Here is a 6,857-nt window from a genome sequence, read left to right on the forward strand (position 1 = left end):
AAGAAGGTTCAGTGAACGGGGAGGTGCAGCGTGAGGTAATAGAGTAGCTAGGGAGAGTGATGTAATCTCAAATGTAATGTTTTATGCGTTCTCCACACTCTCGTCCTCACAAGAACGTACTCGGAGAATTCGAGTGTGGAGCACGGTATTATGCATATTGAGAAACACCCACTGTCTTGGTGCAGAGTCTTTGCCCACCAACATCAAGTTAGGATGTAATCCCATGAGAGCTTTTGTCCAGCACCCATTACAATGTTTAAGGTGCCAAGCTCATCAAGTCAAATTGTATTTGTAACATGCTTCGTAAAACGGTACTATCTGGAGTATGTGACAATAAAACATATCTATTTTTTGGGTGGACGTCCCAAGGATCCCGGGTAGCACGAACACTGAAAACTAGGCCATTTTTTTTCACACAGCATGTCATGAAGTGCACGCGTGCTGGTGCTTCTCCTATCACTCACTCAGATCCCTGCTCTGCCTGCAGCGCTCTCTCAATAAAAAATCAAATCACATCAAATTTTATTTGTCGCATGTGCCGAATACAACAGGTGTTGATCTTACTGTGAAATGCTTACTTACGAGCCATTAACCCACAATGAGAGTAGCAGCAGCATGTGTGAAGAGTGTGAAGGAATGTGTGTGTTGGAGTGTCAGTGTAGTATGTGTGAGTGTGGGGTTAGAGTCCAGTGGATACATGATGCTCTTGATGGTGCAGCTGTAGATCTTTTTGAGGATCTGAGAATCCATGCCAAATATTTTCAGCCTCCTGAGGGGGAAGAGGCGTTGTCTTCAACGCTGCGTTGGTTTGTTTGGACCATGATAGTTCCTAGTGATGTGGACACCAAGGAACTTAAAGCTCTCAACCTTCTCCACCAAAGTCCAGTCGATGTGAATGGGGTTTGCTCTGCCCTCTTCCTGTAGTCTACAATTAGCTCCTTTGTCTTTCTCATGGCCTACCACCATCATGTCGTCGGCAAACAATGATGGTGTTGGAGTCGTGCATAGCCACGCAGTCGTGGGTGAACAGGGAGTGGGGGAAGGAACTAAGCGTGTACCTTGGCATTTTTGGGCACAGGGACTATGTAGGTATTACAGACTGGGGCAGGGAGAGGTTGAAAATGTCAATGAAGACACTTGCTAGCTGGTCAGCTGATGCTCTGAGTCACGTCCTGGTAATGCATAATCCCGGTGGCTTTGTGATTGTACAGTGCATTTGGAAAGTATTCAGACCCCTTATCCTTTTTCCACATGTTGTTACGTTACAGCCTTATTCTAAAACAGGTTTTTAGAATGTTTTGCAAATTTAGAAAAATTCAAAACAGAAATAACTTATTTACATAAGTATTAAGACCCTTTGCTATGAGACTCGAAAATTGAGCTAAGGTGCATCCTGTTTCCATTGATCATCCTTGAGATGTTTCTACAACTTGATTGGAGTCAAACTGTAGTAAATTCAATCAATTGGACATGATTTGGCACAAACCTGTCTATATATGGTCCCACAGTTGACAGTGCATGTCAGACCAAAAACCAAGCCATGAGGTCGAAGGAATTGTCAGTAGAGCTCCAACAGGATTGTGTATAGGCACAGATCTGGGGAAGGGTACCAAAACATTTCTGCAGCACTGAAGGTAACCAAGAACACAGTGGCCTCTATCATTCTTAAAATGGAAGATGTTTGGAACCACCAAGACTTCCTAGAGCTGGCCACCCAGACAAACTGAGCAATCGGGGGAGAAGGGAGGTGACCAAGAACCTGATGGTCACTCTGATAGAGCTCTATAGTTCCTCTGTGGAGATGGGAGAATCCTCCAGAAGTACACCCATCTTCAGGATAAGTCTCTGAATGTCCCTTAGTGGCCCAGCCAGAGCCTGGACTTGAACCCGATCGAACATCTCTGGAGAGTGACAGAACACTGAGCCAATCACGGCGCAACTAGAGAATATTACCAAAGCCTACGCTCTGTATATTCCGCCGGCTGCCCTTACACTGAGCTACGCTGAAACATCTGCATTTTCGAGCTGCCTGACTTAAGAAATAGACCATGTTTGTAAGCGACTTTATTAGCTAATTTTGAATGACTTGTCGGCACTAGACTGTATATGAAAATTCCTTAGCAGTCACATTTATGACTTATGGGAAAATACAGTGGCTCCAACTTTTTATATTCACCGAGTGTACAAAACATTAGGAACACCTTCCTAATATTGAGTTGCAACCCCCCCCTTTGCCATCAGGATGGCCTCAATTTGTCGGGGCATGGACTCCATGTCGAAAGCATTCCACAGGGATGCTGGCCCATGTTGACTCCAATGCTTCCCACAGTTGTGTCAAGTCGGCTGGATGTCTTTTGGGTGGCAGACCATTCTTGATACACACAGGACAGAACCCAGCAGCGTTGCAGTTCTTGACACACTCAAATCGGTGCGTATGCCACCTACTACCATACCCTGTCCAAAGGCACAATCTTTGTCTTGCCCATTCCTCCTCTGAATGGCACACATACACAATCCATGTCTCAATTGTCTTAAGGTTTAAAAATCATTGTTTAACCTGTCTCCTCCCATTTAGCTACGCTGATTGAAGTGAATTTAATAGGTTACATCCATAAGGGACCGTACTGTAGCTTTCACCTGGATTCACCTGGTTAGTCTGTCATGGAAAGTCTAGGTGTTCCTAATGTTTTATACACTCAGTGTATATTTAATCATAGGAGATGTATTCTTTTGTCATTAGATTGAAGTTGAGTTGGGTTATGACTATACTCGATCAAGATGATCTTACAGATAATTTTGGCCTCATCCAATGGTGAGTGAACGCTATTTATAGTAAGGATTACACGGAGAAAATTGGACCCCCTTAAAATAAAAATGGTTGGCCTCCCTTAAGCAAAATACATTTGACCTAAACCCTCCCTGAACGCATGAAAAAACAAGTGACCCTCCCCTATACCCACAATAATACTTTAAACATAAAGTGGATAGCAGAGAACATGTCTACCGTTTACCCTCACTTATTGAAAAGACCAGAGCCTTAGTAGTACAGTTTCATAACCTCTTCTTCGTCTTGAAAACATTACATGGCAAAGCAGGAATTTTGATAGTGCGAAGGGCTGCAGGCTAGAAGGATGTGGGCTCGCAGACCACCGTGGACAAGAGTAGTGGTGGATAGATCTTTATAATAAAAGCACTGCATGAATCTGTCATCGTGTTTGCAGGCCAGAGAAAAAAAATAGCCTTTTAAACATTTCATGCACCTCTACATCATTTGACATATTAGCAGAATCTTTTTTTAATACCACAAATATTACCAAAATTACAGGATAAGAATGGACAGAGAGATAGGCCTAGATGTTCATCTTATCATATTTATTTACTGCCAAATCAGTGTGTCTTGTTTTGCAAATAATTCAACCTGAGACTTCATTAGGAATCGGAGCATTGTGCTTTCAAACAAAAGTTAGGCCTATCTTTCCACCACAGACAGATTAGGCCTACTGACGCAGACAAATATAAGCTTTACCTGCTGGCTACTATTCTTCCGTGGCTTAACCCAATGAGAGAAGGTCACCCTAAAAGCTGGCTGGGTTTAAACATCTTCCATTGTACAGAAAGTGAAAGGCTTAATCAATTGATAGTGACAGAATTGGATTACTTCCCAAGCAAAGTCAATGTTTCCAGTCACCTCGGCTAAAGAAGGTTGTAAGCTCAGCCTCTGAATGTCAATGAAACAAAACAATGATATCCCCATATACTTTGGAGTCTTCCCCGGGTCTTTTGTTTCTAGCGTAAATCATCGTGGACCAAAGTGCTGTTATTAGATCACTTTATATAATCTGATCTGTTTAATGGTTTTCAAAATGTTAAACTAAAAAGGCCTGTGCTTTTTGCCATTTTCTTTAATAAAAAGTAGGCTTATAGCTTACCCTCTCATACCCCCTCAATTCGAGTCTTGATTTGAACTTAACACTTATATAGCCTAATAATCAACACATTCTAAAACACTGATAAATATTTACATTTCATCCATTACAAATTACATGACCCTCCCCGGGACTAGATTTAAAAAATACTTAACACTCCCCTTGACTGAAATTGAAAAAGCATGACCTTCCCCCATTTTTCTCCAGGTACCCATCATGTACATTTCAATCCATCCCTTAGCGTTTACATATGTTTAAATCAATGGTTTTGACTTTAAAAAGTAATATTTTAGGGAGAATTGGCCATGTATAGACCCATACAGTACAGTCGTGGCCAAAAGTTTTGAGAATGACACAAATCTTAATTTTCACAAAGTCTGCTACCTCAGTTTGTATGATGGCAATTTGCATATACTCCAGAATGTTATGAAGAGTGATCAGATGAATTGCTTTAATTGCAAAGTAACGAATCTTTTCATCGTCTGAGGAGGAGTAGGAAGGATCGGACCAATATGCAGCGTGGTAAGTGTCAATGTTAATTTATTAGACTGAACACACGAAACAAAATAACAAAGTGAAAGGAAGAAACTAAACAGTTCTGTCAGGTGAATACACAAAACACAAAACTACCCACAAATCATAGTGAGAACACAGGCTACCTAAGTATGGTTCTCAAACAGAGACAACTATTGACAGCTGCCTCTGATTGGGAACCATACCAGGCCAAAAGAAGAAATACAAAACCTAGAACAAAAACAGTGAATGCCCACCTCAACTCACGCCCTGACCAAACTAAAACAGAGACATAAAAAAGGAACTAAGGTCAGGACGTGACAATCACCAAAAAACATTTCTACTGAATTTCAGCCCTTCCACAAAAGGACCACAGGTGTGAGTGTTGACGAGGACAAGGCTGGAGATCACTCTGTCATGCTGATTGAGTTGAAATAACAGACTGGAAGCTTCAAAACGAGGATGGTGCTTGGAATCATTGTTTTTCCTCTGTCAACCATGCTTACCTGCAAGGAAACACGTGCCGTCATCAATGCTTTGCACAAAAAGGGCTTCACAGGCAAGGATATTGCTGCCAGTAAGATTGCACCTAAATCAACCATTTGTCAGATCATCAAAAAATTCAAGGAGAGGTGTTCTATTGTTGTGAAGAAGGCTTCAGGGCGCCCAAGCGCCAGGACCATCTCATAAAGTTGATTCAGCTGCGGGATCGGGGCACCACCAGTACAGAGCTTGCTCAGGAATGGCAGCAGGCAGGTGTGAGTGCATCTGCACGCATAGTGAGGCAAAGCCTTTTGGAGGATGGCCTGGTGTTAAGAAGGACAGCAAAGAAGCCACTTCTCTCCAGGAAATACATCAGGTACAGACTGATATTCTGCAAAAGAAACAGGGATTGGACTGCTGAGGACTGGGGTAAAGTCATTTTCTCTGATGAATCCCCTTCCCGATTGTTTGGGGTATCCGGAAAAAAGCTTGTCCGGAGAAGACAAGGTGAGTGCTACCACCAGTCCTGTGTCATGCCAACAGTAAAGCATCCTGAGACCATTCATGTGTGGAGTTGCTTCTCAGCCAAGGGAGTGGGCTCACTCACAATTTTGCCTAAGAACACAGCCATGAATAAAGAATGGTACCAACACATCCTCTGAGAGCAACTTCTCCCAACCATCCAGGAACAGTTTGGTGACAAACAATGCCTTTTCCAGCATGATGGAGCACCTTGCCATAAGGCAAAAACTAAGTGGCTCGGGGAACAAAACATTGACATTTTGGGTCCATGGCCAGGAATCTCCCCAGACCTTAATTGTCAATAAAAGCCTTTGACATTTATGAAATGCTTGTAATTATACTTCAGTATTTCATAGTAACGTCTGACCAAAATATCTAAAGACACTGAAGCAGAAAACTTTGTAGAAATTAATATTTGTGTCATTCTCAAAACTTTTGGCCACGACTGTATATGGAATTAGTGTAATAACAAATATTTAATTTCAATAGGTTTATTTAGTCACTCTTGCACAATCATAGACCTGGTTTTATGTGAGTTGTTCTGTATAGTCACAAGGGTAGACCTAGTTTATCAGAGTATTGAGACATAACCACAGGTGTAAACCTGGTAAATTGGAGCTGAAGTACAGGTGTAGACCATGGCTGTATGAATTTTGGGGCTGAAATGCACGTATTTTTATGACAATTTGGGAGGACATATAGCAGTAGACCAGTTATCAAATCAAAATCTATATTGGGTTAGATGTGCAGGTGTAAACAAGTTTAGACCTGGTTTTTATGAAGGCTTGAGCACTGGGGTGGACCTGTCTAATATGAGTATGCCCATGGATTTATCTGGTTTATATGAGTAATGGGGTGTAGGGATACACAACGTTCCTACAGGTAATGGGTCCAGATTTACATATTTTTTATTATCATTTTATTTCACCTCAATCACTGTATATTTGCCCATTCAAATAATTTCTGGCAACAAGTTTGTGGTAGGAAAAAAGTAAATGAGGATGGGGCACATGTGTTATACCACTGTACTCTGAGTTTATCTATGAAATGATTAGCATATACAGGTCAGAGCTCATGGGATTAAGATATGCAAATAACAGGGTTGAGGTGTACAGTGAATAGCTGGATACAGGGTTACTGTTGGTGACTTGAGGAATACAGGCCTATGGGAAGTGGGTAACAGGGCTGAGATAGGCAAGTAAGAGGGATGTGGTGTATTGGCAAAAGAGCCGGGTGCTATAAGTAAGAAATAGGGCATTTAAGGGTAGGATATGGGTGTATCGGTACATGATTGTATCAATATAAAGGTATTGGCATGTGGGTGTTCGGTCTTTGGGGTAACAGCAATATGTATTACATGTTAGGGTTACAAATGGCAAAATATTTTCATAGCGGCATGTCTGGGATTATTAT

The sequence above is a fragment of the Oncorhynchus gorbuscha genome, linkage group LG17 (genome assembly GCF_021184085.1).
Source record: "Oncorhynchus gorbuscha isolate QuinsamMale2020 ecotype Even-year linkage group LG17, OgorEven_v1.0, whole genome shotgun sequence".
Classification (NCBI taxonomy): Eukaryota; Metazoa; Chordata; class Actinopteri; order Salmoniformes; family Salmonidae; genus Oncorhynchus; species Oncorhynchus gorbuscha.